Source organism: Lucilia cuprina, chromosome 3, assembly GCF_022045245.1.
Source record: "Lucilia cuprina isolate Lc7/37 chromosome 3, ASM2204524v1, whole genome shotgun sequence".
Taxonomy (NCBI): Eukaryota; Metazoa; Arthropoda; class Insecta; order Diptera; family Calliphoridae; genus Lucilia; species Lucilia cuprina.
The window spans coordinates 20,160,339-20,169,489 of NC_060951.1; positions in this window are offsets into that span (position 1 = coordinate 20,160,339).

Sequence of the window (9,151 nt, forward strand, 5' to 3'; positions counted from 1 at the left end):
TTTATTCGACAAATAATTATTTGAGGTTTTACGTTAGCCGGTTAATAATCGGATAATTAAAAATTATTCGGTTATTTGAATAAAAGGAAACTAGATGTTACTATTGCTTTTTAAAATAATTTTCTTCATATTACACCCTGTAACAATTTTGAAAAAAAAATTCACACATGGAAAAGTTGATAAGCATGTGAAAATAGATTCCACTTATAGAATTGCTTACTCCGACTTTTATTTCCTTATAAAAGGATTTTAAAGTTTAAAGGATTACAAACGAATATTTAAAATATTTACATGAATTTTATAATGCTAATATTGGTATCAAATGGAAGCTGGGAATCTGTACATTCTATCTATACTATTTACCTGTCTCACTTAGAGAAAAAACGAAAATTTAAAAAGGTTTCATTTTCGACTCAAACACTTTTAACAACATTTATGTGAAAAATTTTCTTTAAGATTTCCAATTCTTTCTTCATGATCTTGATGATTTGAAATAAATTATATTATTTCGAATAAATTATATTATTTCATTTAAAATTAATATTATTACCAACTTTTTAATATAAATTTGGAACTCCTTCTTTTGAAATCGGATGTCTTTTAAACTTTAAAGTCCTTTTACAGGAGCATAAGAGCTGATTATGAAAAATTGAGTGCACAGAGTTAATACTAATTGTCCACAGTTTCCTGCACGCATAGATTTGTTCATGTTTGAAAATAACTTTTGCACGGTTTATAAACAAAAATATTATTTTCACTTCTTTCACTTCAATTCTATGTTTAGTTTTTTTCTGAAATATTAGAATTTATTCCTGTTTATGTGAAATGCTTTTCTATATATGTATATAGAAATTACTGTTTTTAAGATTTTCAACGAGTTCTAGAATTCATACGTTCATTGAACACTAGTTCAACTATAAATGTTGCTGAAAAAACTGGTTGTAGACAATCATTTCCATGATTTCTTTTCAAAAACCATAAAATAAATTTTCTTTATTATAAAAAAAATGATTTAGAAATTAAGAAAAGAAGAAAATTTATTATAAAAATATAAAATTTTGTAGAAAATATATAGTAATTTTACTGCTAAATAGTGTTTTTCTTAATCGTTTAATTGATAGAAATTATTCGGTTTATTTGTTATTTTAAAATTTACAATTTTCATTTATTCGAACGGTTAATCGTCAAAAATTAATCGATTAACCGAACGACGATTAATCGTTTGAATACTCTAGTAAATATGAATTAATAAGATTATTCAAAATATATTATGAAAAACTTTTATTTTTGTGTAAAATTTCACGAATTGATCAATTATTTTGTTTCCTAAACTATTTTGACTTGTCACTATTTAAACATTATTAGTTAAATTTTATTGTTTGTCTACAGAGTTTTTCTTAAACACTAAGTGTTTTAACTGTCACAGTATATGAAAATGTGTATGTATGGGTGGTAGAAAATTTTTATACATACATTTTATGTACATATGTATATATCTATATTGTACATACAAACATATGAATGTGTATATAGTACACATGAATACTTTTAATGTAAACAAACTAACTAAATATTTGTGCATAAAAGTGCTTCACTCTCTTTTCTGATTTTATTTTTTCTTCCATTTTGAGTTAACAATAATTTTCTTTTCCACTTACTGATACAAAAAACAAAGATTTAAGAAAGTTCGTAGGGATAACGTGGGTTGTGTTCCTACAATAATATTTAAAACTAATAAATTCACAGATAAATATTTATTTTCGGTATAATGCCCCATACTGAAAACTAGTGCTTATGTGATTTCGAGCTTGAGTAATTTTATTAGATTTCTCATACAAAACAAGAAAATAGGTATTTTTAATATTTTCTCTATAATAAATGAAATTGTACTTATAAATATTAAGTATTTGCTATAACTTTATATAATTTTGGTAAAAATACTACTGGGCAACGTAATGAAGGTTTGTGGAAACTTTTAAAAAGAATTAGACTGATTTTAATGAATTTTTAGCTGCTGAAACCGAATCTTTATCACTCACAATTTTCTTGCAATAAGACATTGAAATTTTTGTTTGTGTACATATGTATTACGGATATATTATATTATTTTAAAAATATATTCACGTTTAAGGGTTAAATTAGATTTTTCGAAGTCATCAATTAAATTGATTGAAAAAAAATAATATTTAAGCATGTAATAACTTGATAAAATACCAACGAAATATAATTTTCAGTTTTAATAATCTTTTATTAAATTATTATTTTTCAATTCTAAAATGTATATGAATGACAATATTTTCAATACCGCCTTTTTCAAATAATTTCAAATAATTATATTTAACATAGTATTTTAAAATTGATTAGAGTTGCCACATCCCTCATATTTTTTTAGCTTTAATTTCATCATATGATCTCCTTGTTGTGTTGATCCTTCTGAAGTATCATCAGTTAGTGTCGGGGCTAGGGTATTAATTGGTGTTGATGAAAATAGTGGATGATGGAATTTTTGCACATGACTAATGCATCTTCGGAACCTTTTCCCGTTACCAACTATTTACACTTCATTCCCATTTCTTTCTACAACTTCATATTCTGTCACATCAAAGTTTGTGGTAAGCTTGTGTGGAAATATAACATTTTTGAGCAGCACTTTATCTCCAACAGTTATATCTGATTCTTTTGCTTTTCGTGTTCTATCTCCTCTTTCCTTCCCTTGTTGTTTCTTAATACAATCTAAATCTCTTGCCGATGAATCAATCATATCTTCTGTTCTGTCATGAATACTTGGTATTTTGTCTCTTATAACTCTATTAAACATAAGTTCAGATGGAGGAACTCCGGTTATGCCATGAGGTGTTACATTATACATTAGAAAACTTATAGACTTTCTGCTTATAATTCTTATTTGCACTTGCAATTTTTAAACGCTTGACTAATGATTTATTTATATTTTCAACCTCATCATTAGCTTGCGGCCAGTAAGGTGGCGTCTTAATATGCTTAATATTGTTGATGTTGCAAAAATTTTCAAATTATAAATTTACATACTGACGGCCATTATCAGTTCTCAATTATTTGGGAAAACCTAGTCTGCAAAATATCTCTTCCATGGCTTTATGATTCTTTTGGATGATATATTTGTTAAAAACACGACCTCCTGATACCGCGAATAGTTGTCTATTAATACCAAACGTATTCATTATTGGGTAATGGCCCTAGTAAATCTGTTGCCACACATTGCCAAGGACCATTTGGAAAGGCATGCCTCTGCATTGGTACTGGATTTGTTAGTTGTGACACTAGTAAACAATCACGACAACTCTTAACAAAACTCTCGGCCTCTTTGTCTATTAGCGGCCACCAAACTTTTGCTTTCAGTCTGCGTTTCATTGCTGACTCTCCTGGATGTCCTTCATGAGCCAATTCAAGTACCCCATTGCGCAGTGACTTAGGTATTACAATGCGAGTACCTCGCAGAAGAATACTGCCAATCACCGACAGCTTGATTGTTTAAATCCCAGGACTTATCTTTAATTAGTTTTATATTATTGCAGATTTCTTCATTTTCCGCACTTCTTTTTGCTATAAGGGTAATTGTAATAGGTATCGGTATAGAATTTGTCACAATTTGAAATATGTTATTTTCACAATTTCCATCAAATGAGTTTGTTTCAGATATCTTGCAAAGTCTTGAAACTGAATCGGCTATATTTTCCTTGCCTGACCGATAAATCACTTTGAATTTAAATGATTGTAAACGCAATAACCACCGTTCTATTCGAGCTGGAGGCTTAGATGTTGGGTTAAAAATTGATTCTAGTGGTTTATGGTCTGTAACCAATTCAAATTCCAGACCTGTCAAGTAGTAATAGAATTTCTCAGTGGTTCAGTAACATGTGCGAAATCAGGAATAAACTTTCCAACGTACGTTATTAATCCTAGAAAACTTCTAATCTCTTCTTTGGTATTTGGAGCTCGAAATTCGGTAATTACTTAAATTTTTCCGGATCTGCTATGAGACCTTTATCGGATAGAATATGTTCTAAAAACTTTAACTTTTGTGTATTCCATACACATTTTTCATTATTCACTGCAAGGTTGTTTTCTTTAAACACATCGATTACTTCTTTAACTGCCTTATCATGTTCCTCTTTCGTACTGCCAAATATAATAACGTCATCTATGTAATTAAGACAATTGCTGCAAGATGCTAAAAGTCCTAACGTGCGTTGAAAAATTTCAGGAGCAGAATTTACACCAAACAGTGGTTACCTACTGCTCTCATGTAATTCGAGTTGATGATAAGCACTCTTAAGATCTAATTTTGAAAAGTATTTGGCATCTCTTAACTTCGTCATAAAGGACTCAAATGTTGGTAAAGGATAATTTTCACGCATAATAGCTTTGTTAGAGCGCCGCATACCAATGCATAACATCATTTCACCGTTACTCTTAAGATCAAATTTTGAAAAGTATTTGGCATCTCTTAACTTCGTCATAAAGGACTCAAATGTTGGTAAGTTTGAGCGCCGCATGTCAATGCATAACATCATTTCACCGTTACCTTTAAAAACAATCACAACCGGTGAAATCCAAGGACTTGGTCCATGGACGGGTTCAATTATATCCAAACTTATTGCTTCATCCAGTTTAGCTGATACTTTGTCCTCAAGAGCAATTGGTATACGTCGAAGTGGTTGTTGTACAGGTTTTACAGATGTATCGCTAAATAGTTTTACTTGAATATTTTTCATTTTAGGAAATGGTTTTACATTTTCGATACGATTAACATTTAAACCAAGACGTAATACTTTAAGAACTATTGATGTTTCACGACCTAATAATGACTGAGTTCCATTTTCAATTACGTAAGACGTAGCTACTTTTTCCGAGTTATTATTTACTGAAATTGGAGCGTGAAATACACATAAAACCCTTAGAATTTGATCTGAAGCGTATGCTTTAAATTGGTTTGAAAAGTTTGATCGTATATTCCAAACAATCGATTTCCTATTTTTCAATATGGCCCAGTCTTTCTCACTGACAAAATTAAATCGAGAACCAGAATCAATAAACATTTGCATAACTTCACCCCCAATATGGCATTCTATTATCTCATCGCCTTCGTCGTTGTTATTGATTTTAAAACAATCTAACTGACGTAGTTCATTTTCTTCATCTGAACATTCCCTTTCAGTGCTTTTCATCACTCTCCTCATATCTCCTCTTGGGAATCTCTGTCTTTCATTTGATAGCAAAATGTCCTAGAAGAGAACATCTATTGCATTTTGCATTTCTTGCTGGACAATTCCAAGAGCTGCCAATGTGACCACTTCGACCACATCTAAAACACTCAGTTTCAGGATTTTGGGGAAATCGTTTTCTTGACGAAATCTTATTTACTACCTCTTCATCGGACCTTGCCAACATGCTGTGTGATTGTTTATTAATTTATCCGTTGACAAGCTTCAATTACATCATCTAGACTCTGTCCTCTTTCTAACAGTTTCTTTCTTAGCTCGATAGGAGCCCATGGATCGATGATCTTGTCTTTAATACATATATCCTCTATTTCCGATTTTGCTGAACCGAATGAACATTTTGCAACTGAGTGCCTTCAACGTAAAAAAAAATCTGTTAATAGACTCACCATCAGAAGGTACAAGGGTTCTATATAAATGTCTCTCAAATGTCGAATTTCTATTAGGGGAAAAATATTAATCCAACTTTGTTACCAATATGGCAAAAACATCGACATCAGAATTTGGATCGTGTTCGACTAAAGCACCAGGTATATTAAAAATAACTTCTTGAAGTTGTGGTCCTCCCAAATGAAGTAACTTGTTTTTCTTTTTGATTGGATCATCTATTTCTTCCGAAGCCAAATATAATTTGAATGGCCGAAACCATTTTTCCCACTCCACACGCATTAAAGATTTATCTATAATATCGCAGAGAAACGGGTTTGTAACCGACATCTTTGTTCTAAAAAAAAAGAAAAAAAAATATTCTTGCCAATGCACAATTGAATGTGCTATCGATTTCACAATTTAATGTTATCTAAACCGCACAATTTAATGTGCTACCTCTTACACAATTGAATGTGATTTCAATTCAACAATTTTAAAATAGATTAGAGTTGTCACAAAGCATATTTTCAAGAAAATTTCACAATTTTGCGTAGCTTGAGTTTGACCTTCACAGTTTATGGATTATCATTGTTCGTATTTATTAAAACTTCAGACCCACGTTTTATGTTATCTTGAATTTTATATTTTGAAAAGGTTTTGCATAAAATGCATAACAGCCTGGTTTTCAAAAAATTAGCTCTTTATTGTTTTCTTCGAAATCCTTTTAATTAAAAACGCTGGTACTGCTAATATTTATGAGAATCGATCTAATTTCTTTACTATATTGTTCCCATCATTATTTTTCACATAGTTTAAGTTGCTTAAATTGGACGTTGCACGATCAAGTTTTGCGTTTCAAGTTTCATTTTTTTACCAATACACTCACACGTTTTAAAATTGGAACAAATTTGCTTTTCAATTATCCTTTCCATCTACTGTTTCCATTTTACAATCAATAAATTAATATTATTATTTTTAATTGTTCTTCTGAAAAAATTTCTCTTAACTTAAATTTTCATATAAATTGTTTTTTTTAACAAAAATTTTGTATGGTTTTATTAAAAAAAATTTTCAAAATTAACAGTACTGTGAATAAAATTAATAAATATAATGAAAATGACATCTTGAAGAGTAAAATTGCCTGCAGCCTACGTCACAGAATCAATTTCAAACGAATTTTTACAATAAGTTTGTGTGAAAGTCTGGAAAGAAAAAATGGAAAATTAAAATTTACAACTTTTCTTTTTTCAGTTTTATTTTAAATAAAATGTCAAAAAATAAAAATATTTTTTTTTCGTTTGTAAAATAAGATAAGAAAAATTTAAGTTTAAAAGACAGATTTCCGTTTTTGCCGGGTTAACATCGAGGCCTCTCGGTTGATCCCAGCTCAAGGCCGTATTCAGAGCCACCTCAGCTCTTCTACACAAGTAATTTGGATTCTTTCCCTTTAAAAAGTATTACGACATCGTCTGCATAGCAGACAGGTCTAAGTCCTTTCATAGTTAGAAATATTATATATGTAAATATAAAAATATTTCCAAAACTTTATCGGGCTTGTACATATTTTTCATAACTGGTGTAGGGTATATCATATGGTCGGTCACGCCCGACTATACTTTCGCATTTGTTATATTTGCTACCTTGTTCATAGTGGACGGGACGAACAAGTGTATCCCTCAATCCCCAATCCACGAACCTTATTTTTATTTATCCAAGGCTTCTGGATTAAGGCCACGTCTATCTTGGATTGGCTGATGAATTTACCAATTCTGCCGAAGCTGTCTCTCAATGATGCAGGTTTATCTGCACCACCAGCAGCTTCCTTGGATCTGTTCTGTTTAGAATATCTAAACCTAACAGTGGCAAGGCCAAAATTGGCAACACCCTTCACTCGATCCATGAATTCTAGGGATTTTCCATCCACTGCGAATCGAAAATCCCTTCCTGTATTTTCCTTACACACCATTGAAGTGACATACTTTCATTGGTCTGCAAGCAGAGAAAAAATATGGTTCGGCATGGTTAGAAAAACTATTCCGTTTTTTGTAACAATAATTTATTGTCATAACCAAACAACTGTTATTTTTATTGAACTTCATCAATATTTTATTTACTCAAAACATTTATATGTTTATGACATTATAAATTTGAGAATGATTCTCTGAAAAATAATTATTTTTACAACAAATGAATAATGATAATTATGTAAACATTTAAACTATCAAATAATCATTAAATGGTAGGATTTTACACGCTTACCCATATAATGTTTAAGATATAAGTAAAATACGTTTACTATTAAAAATATTTTGGTATCGCCATTTTTATATCAGTTGTATGGTTTATCCGTACTAGATCGTATTAAATAAATTGTTAATCAAATGCAGTGTTAAAATAATTGTGAAAAATAAATACTATCTAAAAATATAATAGGGTACATAAAAAATTAATAATTAAAAAAAAATGATATTGTGTTTATATTGGCTTGAGAGTGTGGATATGGGAGTATCAGTGCTTGGAAGTTTTGTGTTTGTTTAAAAGAAAATTAACAAATAATTACATTTTACGCCGATCACATAACACTAACCATATTATGTTTAATATGTAACCATAATATGGTTACATGAAGTCATGTGACTACTTGTATCCATAATATGGTTACTTGAAACAATAATATGATTTCATGAAGCCATTATATGATTACATGAAACCATAATGATTACATGAAATCATAATATGTTTTAACTTTAACCATAATTCTAACCATAAAATGTTGCTCTTAGATTATGGTTACCACAACTATATTTTTTCTCTGTGTGTGTAAGGAGACTACCAATATCGCCAGAATAGTCTCCACCGGTCTTACGGGGGGTGGGATCCACCCCCCGTAAGACCGGGGGTGGATCTCGAAGTGGAATCACTTCGAGCTTAGTGTCCTGACCAAGATCACCAAGTTTGGCAACTGTGGCCCTTAAAAATTCAAAAGAATTCGTATTACCACAGTTCACAATTTTGACTTCTTTAGCCCAGTCAGCACCCTTAAATGATACATCATCCGGACTGCCACAAGAGCCTACTCTGAACCAGCTGCCACAGATCGGTACTGATCTTCCCATCCGGATCATTCCGATTTATAATTGCTGCCTGAAGGTGTCCTTCTGGGCTCAAGGATTTCTTCAATTTCTTTGTTGATGAATGCGGCTGGTCATCCCACGATCTAGCTCTCTTAATGGTCTCCTTACGGGAACCACTAGTGATGCCAGATGGATCTGTACCTGTCGCATCCATCGACGCAGAGCTTTTGGGTTCCTTTAGTGAAGAGGCTTGACCGCTTCCAGATCCGATTCGCTTAAAGGTGCCCAACTGGGAACCCTTAAGGGAAGCAGCTGTAGATTTCTTAGAGCCCCTCACCCCTGGTACCTTTTTAGGTGGTGTCTTACTACCATCTGCAGATCCCACCGAAGCTCTGACCGCTTCGGCAGCAGGATCACCAACCTCCTTTCTTTTATCTAAACGTTGAC